The sequence below is a fragment of the Eptesicus fuscus genome, chromosome 12 (genome assembly GCF_027574615.1).
Source record: "Eptesicus fuscus isolate TK198812 chromosome 12, DD_ASM_mEF_20220401, whole genome shotgun sequence".
In the NCBI taxonomy this organism is placed as follows: Eukaryota; Metazoa; Chordata; class Mammalia; order Chiroptera; family Vespertilionidae; genus Eptesicus; species Eptesicus fuscus.
In genome coordinates, this window is record NC_072484.1 from 5,257,813 (window position 1) to 5,275,305 (window position 17,493).

General features: G+C 57.6%; 1 protein-coding gene across 1 annotated transcript in view; it reads left to right on the top strand.

The window, feature by feature from the left end:
• Positions 1–17,493, top strand: part of BMP7 (bone morphogenetic protein 7) — a 73,900-nt gene that overhangs the window by 31,937 nt on the left and 24,470 nt on the right. The window lies entirely within an intron of this gene.

Below are 17,493 nucleotides of genomic sequence, written 5' to 3' on the forward strand. Positions count from 1 at the left end.
AGTTCCTTCTCGGGTGGCATGTGTTTGCTCTGTTCTCTGACAGGCCTCCCAGGCTCTTGAACAAGCACACGCTTGACTTTTCTCATGAAGACGCACTAACTGGGGTGAGGCAGGTGCCGAGAGGCTCTCCGTCAGGAGCACTCCGTGGGCCCAGCGGTGCAAAGGCTGCCGGCAGCTGCTCACCTTCCTGCCTGTGGCAACCTGCTGGCCCTGTGGTCCCAGCGTGGTTTGAGGTGGCTGCCTCCTCGACCCCGCTGAGACCCCGGGGTGGGTGGAAGGCCCCGGGGAGAGGAGAGGGCCTGAGTCACTGTGGTTGGCAGAGGGACGGATGGGGCAGCTGTCCGAGGCTCCCTGGCAGGCAGCCAGGGCAGGTGTACCAGGTTGCCCCCGACAAGCAGCTTGGCCACAGGTGATCTCTGGGGATACCCAGCCTAGCTTTGGGTTCCTGCCTCTGAGGGCTTGCGGCTTGCTGGGAGGCCAAGTCCCATGCCAGTGAATGTTTGAGCACTGGCCGTGTGCTGTGTGCTGTGTGCCGGCGGAAGTCAGCAGACCCAAGTCTCTGCTCTCCAGCAGCTCACGGTGGAGCAGAGGAAGGGACGTGACAGGTGCAGAGTATGAAGGAGGGCAGGCAGAGGAGTGAGAGGCCGTGGGAGGGGAGGAAGGGGCTGCTCTCTTTAGATTTCTAAATTTCCTTTCTGCACCGGAAAGAAGGAATCTAGTCTCTCATTCTCCAGAAGTTAATGCAGAAGCAAAACAATCCTATTATGTAATCCCCCAGGTGGGATAACCAGCTTTAAGAGTGTGGATTTGAATCCCAACACTGTATACCAGTGTGGTCTTGGGAGGCGTCACCCCTGGGAGCTGGTTTCCTCCTCGATACAATGGGGACCATGATAGCATTTACCTCTCAGAGTTGTGGTGAGGATAAAGGAGGTTACCATGCTTACTTGTAACATAGTAAACGTGCAGCAAAGTTTTATTAATATTAGTATCATCACCATCACCATCATCATCACCACCATCATCATCACCATCACTGTCACCACCATCACCATCTCCCACCACCCTCGCCCTCACCGTCATCGGAGGGAACGCAGAGCCTGCTTAGGAAAGTGCCGAGCTCCAGGTGTGGCTGTGGCACTGCTTTCCCCTCTGCTAAACCTCCGAGTTGTTCGGTCTTCATGGGGATACAAGCCGGAGCTGGTGCGGGGGTGGGGCCCTGGTTTGCATTTCCTCCATCTGGGGCCAGGCGTTTTCTTTAGGCTGAAGGCCTGTGGCTGATCTGATTCCCTGAGAGGACCCTACCCTGCTGCCCTGCTGTGTGGCCAGCCTGTTCCTTCTAAGGAGTCGTGGCCTCAATGCTGCCGGCCGCCAAGCTGTGCGGAGCCGGGACATCTGGCTCTCTGGCCAGCCTGGGCCTGAGCTCCAGGAAAGCCCCGGGGTGCCGGAGATTAGCTGGCTTGGGTCGGCCTCGGCCTCGGCGTCTCTCCCCTTGTGACAGCCACTTTCCACCAAGGCCTCTTGATCTCGCGGAATCCAGATTAAGTTCTGATCATGAGCCAAGCCCGAGGCCTCCCACGGGCCTCGGGCCTGCTCGCAGCGGGGCCCCGACAGCTGGAGAGGCACGCGGGGCCGCCCCTGGCAGGCTGTTGGCCTAGGGGGCTGAGAGGCCGGTCTGGGTCCGTGGCCTTGGCTCCACCTGCTGGGAGCAGTGGGGGCCAGGGCATCTGAGTCTTACCCTCCTTTTCTGGACCCCCAAGTCCAGGGCCCGACCCGCTGGAGCCCCGTTCGCTCAGAGTCCAGTTCCAGCTAAAGGTCAGGGTGTTTGGGGTGGGGGCGTTGCACTAGTTCACAACAGGTTTCACTCGTGGAAACTAGACTGAGCATTTCCCATCCCCCCACCCCCCTCAGGCTTACTCTTTGAAGGGCTGCTCTGTCTATAGGGGATGTGGGTGCTCTGTGTGATCTTGGGGGAGGAGGGGTTGCAGGCCGGTCAGGGCAACAGAACCCGTTCAAAGGGCGCTAGTCACTGCCCAGGTCTGCATGATGTTGGCAGCTGGATGAAAATGCCCCTTGGTCTGTCTCAGGGACTTTGGCTACCAGGAGGGTGACCTCAGTGTGGTCTCCAGGGCCAAGCCTGAGTCACTCTGAGGAAGAGGGAGCTGTCCCTGCAATGGGCTGGAGAGGGCGGCTTGCCAGCTCCCTTCAGCCCAGGCAGCCCCCAGGCAATGAGGAAGGAGGCAAGCCCTGTGCCCCCCAGCGTCCTCCCCAGGGCTCCCCAGCACTCAGCTCCCCACAGGAGGAGGTGCCACCGTGCCCTCGGCAGTGCCCCCACCTCTCCAGGCACTCGTGCACCTGCCTCGGGTCTCAGCGTTTCCTCCGAGAAGGACGTGGCCCGCTGACCCTGGCCCAGTGGCATCCTTGCCCTTTAACAGCGCAGCTCAGCTGCACAGCTCCCGGGGACCAGGTGAAAATGCAGTTCAGGGTCCGCTGGCTGGGGTGCACCCGTGCCTCTGCATTTCTGACCTATCCCAGGGATGTCCTTTTGATGAAGTCCAAGGAGGAGTTGTGTGAGTGCCGGTGAGCGTTGCAGTCCCCGCACCCCAGGGTGGCAGGCCTCAGATCCTCCAGGTTTCATCGGGCTGGGTAGGGTGAAGGACTGATAACAAGACTGACTTTTTCTGACTTCAATCGCCATGAGCACCTCTGGGCAGGGGCACAGTCACCCTCCAGAGCACATCTACGCCTGCTCCGGGTTTGTCATCATTTGTCGTGCCGGACACTCACCGTGGTTGTGTACCTTGTACATGATCCTACGGAGACTCGTCTTCCCCATTCGCAGGGGAGAGACTGCTCAGAGAGGGAAGTAACTCGCCTGAGGTCAGGCAGCGAGGAAGTGGCAGAGTTGGACTGGAACTCGGGTCTTAGATTCTGGGCTCACAGTCTTGGCCGAGACAGCGACATGGTGCTTCCTGCTTGTATTGATGTCCTCGCCTGGGGCTTGGACAGGGCGGCAGCGCATCCAAGCTGTGGTCTCAGCCTTGGCCACACACGAGCCTCGTGGGCTTTTACAGCCCGGACTTGCAGAGGCTGGCGAGGGGCTGGGCACTGTGATTTCCTGTGTGGCAGGGCTGTGGGCAGGTGGCTAAGAGCCCTCCTCTCTCCTCTGGGAGCCGTCAATGCCCGCGGGATGGAGGCAGAGCGATTCCTCCTGATACAGCCTCTCGGTGGCCTCTTGCCTGATCTCTTAAAGACGACTGTTTTTCTCCCACAGGACTGAGCCCCAAGTGAGGTCCAGGCCCTGAGCCTGGATGGCACAGGAAAGTAGCTGGCTGAGGGTGCAGATCCCTGCGGGCTCTGGTGCTGGAGGCTTCCAGAAGCTTCTGGAGCCTTCTTGCTGCTCCTGAAGGCCTACGTGCCTGGTTCCGTGTCTCCTGGCTTCCGCTCTCACCACTACACCTCAGCCCCAGGGCGTGAGCTCGGGTTTGGAGCCACTTGCTCAGGAGTTTCCGGTTCAGCTCCCCAGTAGCCTGGTCAGGGCAAGGTGGGAGCAGCCGGCTGCCAGGCCCCACGGCCCATGCGGAGGTCAGAGGGATGCACAGCCAGGAGCAGCCTGGTCAGGGAGCCGCGGCACTCTGCCTCGTCACCTTTCTCTAGGCGCGCTCCCGACCCCAGCTCGGCGCGGCTCGAGCCGGAGACCAGGGCCATTCACCTCTTTGGGTTTGGCTTGTCCTCCGCATCCTGGAGCCAACTGGCCCCTGGCCCCCTGTCCTGCGGCCCGAGGCCATCTGATGGGCCTCGGTGGGTTTTTTGATCTTTGTACCTTTCATTTCCTTCCACCGTCCATCCCAAACCTGGCTTCTCAGAGAGAATATGAGGTGGGCGGAGTCAGTGGGACACACCTCATTTGTTGAGTGTTCTCCATGGATCAGGCTGGCCCGGGACAGGTGGTACGCGATGTCTCATTCTCACAGTCACCTTGAGAAGTTTGTTTTCTCCCATTTTGTGGACGAGGTCACGGGCACAGAGCAGGCAGGTGACCCTCCCTAGAGGTCGAATTCAAAACCAGGTAATAGATAAAACTTGGGGTGCTGGGGCCCCACATTTAGAATTCTGATGTCATGGTCCTGGTGTTACCTTGGCACTGAGGCGCGCTGATGATTTTTAAAACTCCCCAGCGTGGGCTTGTTTCCTGCTCAGTTCTGTCCCTTTGAGGATCTGCGGGGCCTCGGAAGAGTCACCGCACCCCTCTGATGGGGGTGGAGACGCCTGTCCCGCCTCCCTTCTCGGGAGTGGTGGACATGCTGGGGAGGGGCAGCTGGGACTCCCCACAGAGAACGGATGGGGGCCGGATGTCTGTCTGGGAGAGGAGAGAACTGGATGACCAGAGGAGCATCTCCGAGTCACTTCCTCTGTGTCAGTTCTGTCCCCATCCCTCCACGGGGACTTGACACTTAACTGATGGGCCAGGTGGTCCCTTGCAGACCTGCCTCGTGGGAAGGGCTGCTCCTTTACATCTCAATCGATTTGGCTGTCGCCTCCCAAATTCGCCATGTAACCTTTGCCCCCTCTTTTTTGGCAATGCCTCCCTTAACTGGGAGAAGGGAGGGCTGCCTCCGGGAGCACCGATGGTGACAAAGGTGAGTGTAGTGAGCGCTGACTGGTCCTTCCCCTCGCAGCCCCGCGGGAGGCACCTTCCCACCCACACCGGGCCGTGGGCACAGCGCACGCTAGGGGTCCAAGGAGAGGGAGCCAGCCCTTACCCCCGTCCCTTCTGCTTATCTCCCCGGGCTGGGGGCATACATTTTCCTCTCCCTTCGTGGCAATCCAGGATCCGTGACAGTGGGGAAATGTATTTTCCACCCAAGGAACCGGAGGCAGAGAAGACAAAAGACCTGCCCTGCTGGTCCCAGCGGTCCCGAGGCATCTTTTGTCCCGAGAGCCTGGCATGTCGTAGGCACTGAGCAAAACACATGGGCATGAGTGGGCGAAAGGAGCCAGCTTCCTGACTTGACAGGCCATCCGCACGGAGGCGCTTCCGTGCGCAGCGCGGTGCCGGGCGTGGGACATGCCCAGCACATACCCATTGGCTCAGCGAGTGCCGGCCCAGGAGGGCTCGGCCCCCCACACCTCCAGCCCGGCCGGTCCATCCCAGCAAACTTCCTAGTGTTCTCTCATCCCGAGCTGAAACCCGAGAGTGCCTTGTTAGCAGTCTTTCTCCAGCATCTGAGCCCAATTTCCAAAAAGTGAAAACTGCCTGTAATTATACGACTTTTCGATCTCAGGGCACTTTCCCTGTGATTATAATTATATCACATTATTGAGAGCCGGCGTGCCAGTGGGTGCCCAAGGCTGGTGCTGGTCTGAAAGGACTTGCTGTGTGTGCGTGGCCCCGGGTTCCCGGCCCCGGAATGGACGTGGGAGCCGGCGTCAGTCTCGAGGGCTGGCCGTATAACTTGATCTGGGGCTTTACTTCCAAAAGCACTTCATACTTGGATCTCTGCTCGCCTATAGGAGCCTATTTTTCCAAATGTATTAACATCTGTGTTTCATATCAGGGCCTGTAATTGCTTTAGCCTTTTTGGCAGGAGACAAAGAGAATTAATATTTTTCAATTTGGTCATGAGCGGTCATCTGTAGCTGGGAAGGAAAGTGCCTGCCGGACTATGGACTCAGTAGGGGTGGGGGTGCAGGCTCACCAGGAGGTCATGTTTTACAAGAGTCAACCACGGTTGAGGACTGGTTGAGGAAGTCCTCGGTTATTTCATGTTCAGGGCAGAAGTAGGCCTCAGGGCAAATGCTCAAGGCTCTTCCAAACACCTGCTTCCTTTGTCTCCCTCCCGCCAGCCCTCTAGGGAGCCCCCTCCACAATACCCAGGGCTTTCCATTTTGCCCATCCAAGGATGGCAGGCGCAAAGCTGACACCTGGCCCGCATTCCAGCACGTAAGCCCTCACAGCCCATCTGGGGCCCGAGGCAGGCATTGCTAATGGATTGCAGCACTCCTTCCTGCCAAACCTGGACCCGGCCTGAGCCCTAATGAGCTCCACTGCACGAGGCAGTGCTGCTCGTTGTGTGACGTTGCTGGTCTCAGGCCGGGTTTCCCCGAAGATGACCCTGGGGCGAGGATTGTGTGTGAAACTGAACGATTAGGAAGTGTTTCCAGAAAAGGTCAGAGCATGGGGAAGTGTGCCAGGAGAGGCAGGCAGCCAGGCAAGGGGGCCACGCCGCACTGAGTCCCCGGGGGGTGCTGTAGGCCCCCTCCTCCTGCAGCGGCTGGAGACAGTTACACCCCTCACCCCAGCCAGGAGTCAAGGAGCCGACGTGTGTATACCTCCCCACCCACCAGCATTTAAGCAGGGGTCCCGACATTTGGGGCAGATCGTTCTGGTGGGGCCGTCCTGTGCCCTGTAGGGTGGTTAGCAGCATCCCTGGCCTCCACCCACAAGGTAACGGCCAGCTTTGACAACTCACGATGTATCCAGACATTGTCAGATGTCCCCTGCGGGCAGACTCGCCCCTGGTTGAGAAGCACTGGGTGGAGGGAGGGGTGTGCATCCCTGGATGCTCACAGGTGGAGTGGGGCTGGCCCCGGGGAGCCAGGTGGGAGAATTGAGATGCTGCACTTCCCCCAGAGGAGGCTGCTGGCCCTGACCAGGTTCACCTTCCAGTCCTCTTCCTGTTGGACTGCTCACCGCTCTTCACCTGCTAAACATCGCTCCGCCCAGCCCTGCACCTGCTCGCGGGCTCCTGCGGGTCCTGTGGTGGGGGCGGTGGGCTTCTTGAGTGGATCCTGGATGTAAGTGCCTTTAGAGGGACAGGACCTTTTCTCTGGCTCTGCCTCGGCGTCTGGTTGGGGCTCCTTAGAGAAGATGCTTGGGTCCACAGGAGGCTCCTCTCCCCCCTCAATGTTGTGAGTTGCATGTGGGCTCCACCTTTGTTTCTGAGGTGAGGCCCACAGTTCAGGGGAGTGGGAGGGAGGCCGGGGGAGTGGGAGGGAGGCTGGGGGGGTGGGAGGGAGGCCGGGGGAGTGGGAGGGAGGCCGGGGGAGTGGGACGGAGGCCGGGGGGGGGGGGTGGGACGGAGGCCGGGGGAGTGGGAGGGAGGCCGGGGGAGTGGGAGGGAGGCCGGGGGAGTGGGACGGAGGCCGGGGGAGTGGGAGTGAGCTTTGCGTATGGGCTGAGTGAGACAGAGGAGCCCCCGGGAACCCCGTCATCGGATGTTACCCATGCATGGGCCCTGGACCCCTAAGGGAGGGATCTGTGAGGCCCGGAGTCGTGATTCCTGAGCACAGAGGGACCCGCTTCGCCTCATCGCTGAGGCTTCCGCAGGCCCCACCCACAGGTCACCCGGGCGGTCCTGCACTGTGCAGGAAGCTGTCCCTCCTCCAGCACTGTCCTCGTGTCCCGGGCGGCAGCCCGCTGAGCTGTGCCATGCGGCAGAGGGGGCCCGTGGTGTGAGCCCTGATACCCACAGCGTCCTGTTTTGTCTTTTTCCCAGCCCTGCCTCTGTCTGGTGGTTCTTGGGGTCACTTCTCAGACAAAGTACTAGCATTCAGGTCCTTCACTCACGATCTGTTCCCGGCGGTCCCCGAAATGTGGTGGAAGATGAGTGTCCGCCAGGTCAGTGGCCTGAGGCACGCGTGGCACCTGGCACAGTTCACTGAGTGGGCCGTGTCCTCAGCCCCCCTTCCTTGCCGCCACTCTTGGGGTTAGGGGCCCCCAGTCAGAACAGCTCCTAGACACCCTGTCACTCTGCATCGAGTTGCTCTGCTCTGTCCTTTGCTCTTGGAAACCTGGAATCCGGTCATCGCGACCCACGCTTCTGTCTGCAGGCTCCTCTGTGAAGTTCATTTCCTCGCCCCGTCTGCCCGCACACTCCACTGTTCTGCCTCTGGTTTGGAATCTTAAAACAGCCTGTGGTTCTTTAAAAAAAAAAAAAAAGGTAGGAAAGATGACCCAGCAGGATAACTGTGCTTGTGTTGGTTTGTTTATTCCTTGAATGTGCGTGAAGAGGCGAGTTTACCTCCTTCTATTTTGGTCGGGAGCTGGAGGAGGAGGAAGTGGGGCACCAGGGAGCGTCTGGGAGATGAGTCCTGTCCTCGGCACCACCGCCCACCTCCACCGCAGGCCGCGCCCAGCTGCCCAGCAGCCTGGGATTCCGCGGCTCAGAGCCAGGGAGTGCTCCCACAGGCCTGGCTTTCCCGGGCCCCCAGAGGCCTCTGTGTCACGGCAGGTCTGTCCCAACACTGCCATCTCCAGCGTGACTCACCTCTCGTCCCTTGGGAGGTGGAAGGGAATGATGGTCTCCAGTTTCCGGAAATTCTGGGGCCAAGCCCTGGAATTGTAAGCAAGGGAACAAGAGTCGGTTCAAGTAAACCCGAGATGGGCTTTCTTCCCCAGCTGTTTGTGTCCTCTCGGTTCCTCCGGACATGGACCGACGAAGGAGCTGGCCCTGAGGAAGGCATGGCCCGAAATGGCCGAGGCGGACCCCAGACAACCGGCAGCTTGTACTGGGGGTCTCCTGGGGGTAATGATTACACAGGCAGGCCCATGTCTGTGACCAGTGGGCTCAGGGTGGGCAGTGGGCTGAGGCCCTAGGAGATTGGAGGCAAATCCATTTCTGGAGACAGTGAGTACGTGGGAAACACATCTATTCTTCCCCTTTACTAACACAAGCTACAGAAAGTGCCACCGGAAACCTCCTGCTGGTAAGAATACTCTGAGGACACCAGCACCTCCGTTCAGCGTCGATTTGACAGCCTGTGGGCTGTGCTGTTTGCTAGGTGCTGGGCTACTACAGCAGCGAGCAAAGCAGGACTGGGTCTTGCCCCCGAGGTGCTTAAAATCTGGTGGGGTAAGCAGAAAACCCAGAGAGCCCTGCAAGCAAATTTAAACGCCAGCCTGAATGCCAGAAAGGAGGGTCTGAGAGGGCACCAGCCTGAATGCCAGAAAGGAGGGTCTGAGAGGGCACCAGCCTGAATGCCAGAAAGGAGGGTCTGAGAGGGCACCAGCCTGAATGCCAGAAAGGAGGGTCTGAGAGGGCACCAGCCTGAATGCCAGAAAGGAGGGTCTTAGAAGGCACCAGCCTGAATGCCAGAAAGGAGGGTCTGAGAGGGCACCAGCCTGAATGCCAGAAAGGAGGGTCTGAGAAGGCACCAGCCTGAATGCCAGAAAGGAGGGTCTGAGAGGGCACCAGCCTGAATGCCAGAAAGGAGGGTCTTAGAAGGCACCAGCCTGAATGCCAGAAAGGAGGGTCTGAGAGGGCACCAGACTGAATGCCAGAAAGGAGGGTCTGAGAGGGCATCTAATGAGGATTCGCCATCGGGCGCCGGTGGAAGCTTCCTGAAGCTGAAGGAGGAACAGGTGTGATGGAGGTAAAAGGTGGCGGGAACCGCATGTGAAAGGCCTTGGCAGGCCGGAGTGTGGGACAGATGAGAGCCCGGGGGAAGCTGGAGCCCTGGGGGCCAGGTGGGAGGCGAGGGGAGTGGGAGGCGGTGTCAGGGGGACCGACCACCAGGGCCTTATAGGCGGGATGACTGTGCACCCCGCGTGCACATCTGGAGTGTAATGGTGCCTCCTTTCTCTCGCAGAAGTTCCCCAGTTTGGACCTTCAGTGCTGCAGTCTCCCTTATTGTGGAAGACACTGGGGACTGGGCTTTTTATCCGAAGAGTAATGAGGATTAAGGCAGGGCAGTTACCTGTTTGGATTTGAGGTTCTGAAAGCCTGTGAGGCTGCTGGGAATGGGGAGCACGAGGCAGGTAGGGGGCACTCTCCCTCCAGTGGGGGACATTTGCAGGCTTCCCTGAACCTCAGTGATGGGACCGTAGCACCGCCCTCCCAGGCATCGTGGGCTTCAGCGAGCCAGGCCTGTTGTAAGATGTTGTATCTTGAACGAGATCAGCCTTAGTGGAGAGCGGGGGCAGCTTAGCTCCAGGGGAGCAGGTTCACAGACGCTGAGGTCTGTTCCTACCCAGAGCCTTGACCACAGCATCCCATTTAACCCACAGTCCTCACTGCAGCTCCACTTGACAGACAGCCTTAAGGAGAGCTTGGCTTGCCCAGGATCGCTCCCCGGGGATTATTCCCCCAGGACCCAGAGCCTGGTGTCGCAATGCCTACATCTCCACATCCCTGACCACCCAACGTGTGGACCAAGGGCCACCCTGGGGACTTCAGCACAAAGAGGATCTTGTGCTCCATTCAGACCCCCTGATTGTTTTCTCCTGCTGGTAGGTGCATCCCTGGTGGGGGAGAACCTTCCATTTCTAGCTGTGTTCCTCCTCCCTGTCCACCTCCAGCCCGTGTGATACACATGTACACACAAGTTCAAGAGCCTCTTTATCGCATGCCGTTGCCAGAGTAGACGTTTCTTTGCAGCAGGACTTCTCAGAGCCTTTAAAGCTCTACGGAGCAGTATCATGTGGCACTTTCCAACCTCATTTAAATACAGAGCCTTTTAAAAAAATTTTTGACCCTCTCCTCTTCCTCTCTTGGATATCCTATGAATGGGAGGCAGTTTTCGAGACCTTTATCGACTCCAAACCCTTCAGACGAGGAAACTGAAACCCAGACCTTATGGCTGCTGACCTGCTTCCTGACTTTGACCACCTGGGGCTTCCTGGGCTCAGGACAGGCGTGTACTTGACCCTCCTGTGAGTGCCTGGGTGCTGGCGGTAGAAGGGAGGAGGGAGAGAGACAGACAAGAGGGTCATGGGGCGGGGAGGCCGTGGGCTGGTGACTCGTGCTCCGGCTGTGGGAGGAGGGTACCATGCTTCTGTGTGTATTTTTCCACCTTTCTCCCCAGTGACTTAATTTCATCTTCCTGGATGTGCAGTCCTGAAGTGTGTTTAAAAACAGCTCCGACCTCCCTGACTTCATCTCCCGCCCCCGGGGCGCCAGGGACTGTTTGGGGACTTGGTAGAAAGGCAGGGCACTCCCTGAAGTCCGAGGTGGGGTGCTGGGACAGGGCTCAGGGCTGGGTCCTCCCCGGCCTAGGGCTCAGGAGGGGCCCTCCCGGGACCTGAAGCCTCGCAGCTGCCACACCCCACTTCCTCGTGTCTCCTTTGATCCCCTTCCCGGCTTCCCTGCAGGGCTGGTGTTTGCATGCTGGTCTGACTCCAGGTGCGTGGAGCTGGCTTCCCAGCCTGACTCATCCTTAGCAGCAGCACGCCTGTGTCCTCCATGACATCATGTTAGCCTGGGAGCGCTCTGGCTTCTCCATTGCGGGCTCTCTCTCTCTCTCTCTCTCTCTCTCTCTCTCTCTCTCTCTCTCTCTCTCACTTTCTGAGGCATGTCCTCCAGGCCCGGCAGCAGTTCACCACACGTAGGGCTTTAGCGTGTCCAGCCACGTGGTTTTCCAGAGAACCACAGGTGAGGGTGGGGGTGAGGGGTCTGAGCAGCAGCGAGGGAGAGCCCACCGATCACTGATCACCGTGAGGGGTGAAGCCGAGGATTTCCAGCCCCTAATGCCCTCCCCAGCCTCCCAGTCTCCTAGGACCAGCAGCTTCCCGGGGCAGCGGCCTTGCAGGCTCCGGCTACCACCCACCTCCTGCTCCCCGTGCGCCTCCCCTCTCCTTGCCATCCTCTCTCGCACTCTGCATTCTGTCCTGTGCCCGGAGGCCCTCCGTGCCCTCCTGGCTGCAGTAGCCCTGCTTGTTCCTGTGACCTCCCTCGGGGAGCGCTGCCCAAGGATGTTCTCCCTGGACATCCTCACGCCCCACTTCCATCTGCTCGCCCAGAGGACGCCCCCGAATCAGGGCTTCATGACCCTCATGGTGCGATGCACTCACAGCCCCCGGACCCAGAGCTCCGGCTCCGGCTTCCACGGCACCTCTGGCTCAAGCTGAGTGCCAGGAGCGAACCCATTCCTCCCCTCTGGCTACTGTAACAAGTTACCACCGGCTTAGTGGCTTCAGGCACCCCTAGTGGACTCAGTTCTGGAGGGTCCTCCCAGCTAATATCAAGGTGCCCCCAGAGCTGTGTTCCTCCTGGAGGCTCTGGGGCAGCTGTTCCCTTGTCTCCCAGCTGCTAGGGGTGCCCCCTTCCTTGGCTCCTGGCCCCGCTGGCAGTCTCATCACCCACCCAGACTCTGCTGCTGCCTCGCATCTCCTCTCCGACCCCGTGTCCCTGTGATCACGGGGCCACCGGGCAGCGCAGGAACAAATTCTGTCTCAGACACCCTCACCGGAATCCCTTCTCCAAGTCCCTTTGCGCAGGAAGCAACGAACCCCGGTTCCGGGATTAGAACGCACATCCTGGGCTGGGCTTGTTCTGCCACAGAAGCTGCGGTGCACGCCCCTCTCTGATGGGCGCCTCTGGCACTGGGCCAGTCCCTTCTGTTGGGTTCTCCCTGGGGAGACTTCCTGGCTGGGGCCACCCAGGGTCAGGTGGCTCCATGTGCCTCATGTCACTTTCCCTCTGGGCACCCTGCTCACTGACTGAGGGTGCTTCCTGAACGCCTCGGCCTCGATGGTCTCATCTGTAAAGGGGGTTTGTGAGGGTATGCAGCTCGTTGGGAGAGAAGGGTGAGGTGAGAGACTGTCACCCAGGGCTTGCTGCCTGAACCACGTGGTGCCGAGGCCCCCGCCACCTGCCACACCTCCTGAAGGGAGCTTGGGTGACTCTGACTGTGGCCCTTCCAAAGCCCGGCTTGCGTCTGCTCCCGGGGTGACAGGCTATGTCTGAGGGCGCAGAGGGAGTCACGTCAGGTGGGGGATGTGACGGAAAGTGCTTCCATCGCCCCGCCCTAGATGGAGGCCAGATTCTCACACAGCCACCAGCGGCCGGTGTTCGAACCGAGAAGCACTAGGGCAGACTTTCAAGGTCCCTGCTGGCTGTGAAGCCTGGACCACTGGACCCACTGGCAGGTCAAGGGGTCATCCCCACAGCCGTGCAGCATAGAGGGAGGAAGCGTGAAACCAGGACTGAGACAACGGACTATCCCAGGTGTGAGGCAGTGCACACTGGGTAGCCCAGGTGGATTGTGTTTCTTGTGGCTCCTGCTCCTGCCTGGAGTGCCCCGGGCCAGAGGAACCCCCCACTTCCTGAGTCCCAGCCCAGGGAACCCCCACTTCCGGGAGTCTCAGCACAGAGAATCCCCCACTTCCCTGAGTCCCAGCTCAGAGAATCCCCCACTTCCGGGAGTCTCAGCCCAGAGAATCTCCCACTTCCGGGAGTCTCAGCCCAGAGAATCCCCCACTTCCGGGAGTCTCAACCCAGGGAACCCCCCACTTCTGGGAGTCTCAGCCCAGGGAACCCCCCACTTCCCTGAGTTCCAGCCCAGGGAACCCCCCACTTCCGGGAGTCTCAGCCCAGAGAATCCCCCACTTCCCTGAGTCCCAGCCCAGAGAATCCCCCACTTCCCTGAGTCCCAGCCCAGAGAATCCCCCACTTCCCTGAGTCTCAGCCCAGAGAATCCCCCACTTCCCTGAGTCCCAGCCCAGGGAACCCCCCATTTCCCTGACTCTCAGCCCAGAGAACCCCCCACTTCCCTGAGTCTCAGCCCAGAGAACCCCCCACTTCCCTGAGTCTCAGCCCCGCTCTGCCAGTTTCAGGGCTGGATTCCCTGAGCTGGGTGTGTCCAGGGGGTGACATCCTGCCTCCCACGTGGGGATCTTACTGCCAGGGGAGTAAGGCCCTGAGATCACAGTCTCTAAATAGTCTCTAAAGAGCCAGAGGGAGGGAAAGAAAGGACTTTCCACCTTCCCACGCTGGAGATTTAAAAATACCCACTTTCCATCGTGGTAGAACTTTCCAGGGGAAGGTGGGCTGAGAGACGCTGATGGAAACAGCTCTGGGGTGCGTGTGGCCCCTCCTCCCCGTGGTCCCCTGGGAGGAGGAGCCCGCAAGCCCCAGCCACACTATCCCCAGGCTGGTGGTTAAATATGAACGTCCCCCGCCCCACAGAGTTGGGGTCACCAGTGGTTCGTGCCTCTCAGAGAGCAGGGCTTGGGGGAACCTGGGTTTCAGGCAGGAAGAAGTGGACCTTCTGGGTTCCCTGCTGTTTGAAGAAGGCAGGAATGCCCCTTTTCACCAATTTTAGCATTTATCCCTGCTCCCTGCCTCTGTCAGCCTGCGGGAGGGGCGAGAGCCAGGCCCCCCACTTGCCCAGGTTTGCTCCACAGACCCAGCAGAATGTGGAAATATTTTGCTCCCAAATGGATCTTGCTTTTTGCAGAAACAGAACCGTGCTCACTAATTGAGACAATGTTGGCATGAATAGAGTGAATTGTTGCTGAAACTCTGTAGTTAGGGCATGTAGGCTTTTCATGCACAGGTGTGTGAAACTTAAACATACTATTAGTGCACCCAGCTGGTGTGGCTCAGTAGTTGAGCATCAACTTATGAACCTAGAGGTCACTGGTTCCATTCCTGGTCAGGGTACACGCCCAGCTTTCGGGCTCAATCCCCAGTAGGGGGCGTGCAGGAGACAGCCAATTGATGATGTTTCTCTCTCATCGATATTTCTATCTCTCTATCCCTCTCCCTTCCTCTCTTTCTAAAGTCAATTAAAACCTATTAAAATATTATTAGTATAATGACATCAGGCTCTATATTTTGGACTCTGTATGTTGTCTTTGTCCATTTTTAAAAAAAATACAGCTTTATCGAGATGTATACTTGTAAAGTATACAATTCAGTAGTTTTAATATATTCAGAGTTGTGCAGCAAATACCACTGTTCAAAGTTAGAATGTTTTCATCACCTCCAAAGGAAACTCCACACCCATTAACAGCCACCCTCCCCCATGTCCCTCTTCCTTGTCAGCAGCTACTCATCTTTCTGTGGATCTGCCTCTTCTGGACACTTCGTGTCAATGGCATCATACAACATGTGTTCCTTTGTGTCTGACTTCTTTACTAAGATTTCAGAATTCATACAGGTGGCAGCATGTGTCAGTGCTTTGTTCCTTCTTATAACTAAACGATATTCCATCTTAGGGATTTGCCATGTTTTGTTTATTCATTATCAGGTGGTGGGTATTTGAGTTGTTGGACTATTCTGAATAATGCTGCTATGAATATTCATGAATAGGATTTTTACTTCTCTGGGGTAGTAAAATTACTGAGTCATATTGTAACTCCATGTTTTACCTTTTGAAAAAACGGCTGTACTGTTTTCCAAAGTAGCTGCACCATTTTATTTTCCTACCCACAGGTTAGGAGGGTTCCAGTTTCTCCCCAGCCTTGCCAACACTTACTATTGTCTGTGTTTTTGGTTTTAGCCATGCTAGTGGGTATGAAGTTCTATCTTATTGTGGCTTTGACTTGCATTTCCCTAAGATGTTGATTATCTTTCCATGTGTTCACTGGCCATTTGTATATCTTTAGAGAAATGTCTGTTCACTTTGGCTTTATCCATTTTTGGAATCAATAGCATGCTAGTGTTATGATACTAGCTTTGCAATTTGCCCTCTTCCATTTTCTTGATCAATTTATATAAGAAGAAATTATCTGTTGCTAATTTGGTAAATTTGGTAAAAAAAAAAAATACAGTATAAAACCATCTGGAGTGTAGGGATGGGAAAGGTCTTTGATTCCTATTTCAATTATTTAATGCCCCTTTTCACCAATTTTAGCATTTTGTATTTTCCCAGAAATGTACATACTACCTGCTGTTCTATAACCCCTGTTTTCTTAGTTGCGTATTTCTCCCTTGCCAAGAAGCGTAGCTTCACATGGCCCTGGATTCAGCTGTGTGTACGTGCCTCGCGTTTGGACAGTCCCTCTATGGAGATGGTTTTCTGTTTTCCTGGTATAAACAGTGGGACTGTTGCTTGGGTTCCATCTCCGTTGGGGACAAACCACCCACAACACAGTGGCTGAAACAACAGTTATTTTATTACTCAGGAATTCAGGCCGAGCTCAGCCGGGTGGTTCTACTCTGTAGTGTCTGCTGCGTCACTGACGAAGCTGGGAGCTTGGCTGGGCTGGGACGCCCACAATGGCACCCCATCCAGGGGCCGGTTTCTCTCAGAGACCTTCCTCCTCCACGGCCTCCGACCTCCTCCCCACTTCTAGGACCTGTCTCTTCAGCAGGGTAGTCAGATTTCTTGATCCAGCGGCCGGCTTCCCAGAGAGAACTGCTAAGCCTCTCCATTCTAGCCCTGGACCTGGCGGGCCTCCCTCCCACTGGTCCTGTATGGACAGCCCAGACCGCAGAGGCGGGGCAGACAGCACCCATTTGTGGTATCACCTGTGGTGTGGTGATAGGAGGAACTGTTAGGGTCACATTTGCAGAAGCTCAACTGTGAACATGCGGGTGCACTTGTCTGATGAGTGTTGGAGTCAAGTGGCCATCCTTGAACAGACGTCTGGTCTGTATGGATCTTTAGAAGCCACATAACAACTGGGGCCAAGGCAGGGAGTCCCCAGAATTCCCTGGGTCTCTCAGGGGCTGACTTGCAGTAACTGTAGCGATGCCCCAGGACCTTGGCAGTTTGTCCCAAGCTCGTCTTCACTGGGCTCTCACCAGTCTCTGAAGACGGCGGTGTTACCCTCACTTTACGGAGGAGGAAACTGAGGCTCAGGAGTTAGCTGGCCTGACCCACTTGCCTTCTCCATTCCCCACCACCTCGATCTCTGCCCCGTGCAGTATTGTGATAGTAACATGCACCATGTGGGATTCAACAGCTTCCTGAGTCTCTGGTCCCAGGTGAGAGGGTGCGTTAAGGAGGTGATGGCTTCGGTGCTCGAGTTTGAGGTCACTTATACGGTCTATCGCTGTGGACTGTAGGCTTCGCCTCGGAACCTCACTTTGCTTGTTTGTAAAATGGGGACAATAATCTTACTGTTGGGGAGAGACAGAGGCCGGAGCAAGGAAAGCCCCTAGAATTTCAGCAGCGGGAGAGAGAGAACGCGCTTGGTTTCCTTGGGGCCCTTCACCCCAGCCTTTCCCACCTCTGCTCGCAGCTGGGCTGGGGCGGGGAGGCCATATGTTCAAGGTACATAACTGGGTCACAAAGGGTTTGTTCTCCTGCTTGGAGAACCCCTGTGCTCTCTCTAATGAGATGCTCCAGGTGGCAGCGAGGAATTCCCACTTCCCACCCGTCTGCCTGGACTGGATGCCCAGCCATTTCACGTGGCCGTGCTCCTGTGGGCTGACTCAGGCCTGGCCTTCCCTCCCCCCGCAGAGCCTGGGCTAGTGTCTCACTCTTCCCACCTCCACAGGCTCTTCCCAGGGTGCCTGGGACAAGGTTCAGGGTGTGGCTGGAGGAGGGACCCAGGCGCTCACATGGCGTCAGGGCGAGTCGGCGCTGGCCCGCAGCGCAGGCCCTCGGTGTCCTGCGGCCACAGGGGAAGCTGTGTCGCTTGGCGAGGCCTGCACTCATCCAAGGCCCAGTTCCGTCCCTGAAGTCACCATTTGTTCTCCTCGCCATAAGGGCCTATCCTGTCAGCTGGTCACATTTTCCCACAAAGAGCAATTTTCCAGCACAGTTGCCACCCAGGGCTGTGGCTTCCGTGTGTGGTGCGGGTGTTCCCACAGGGCCCGG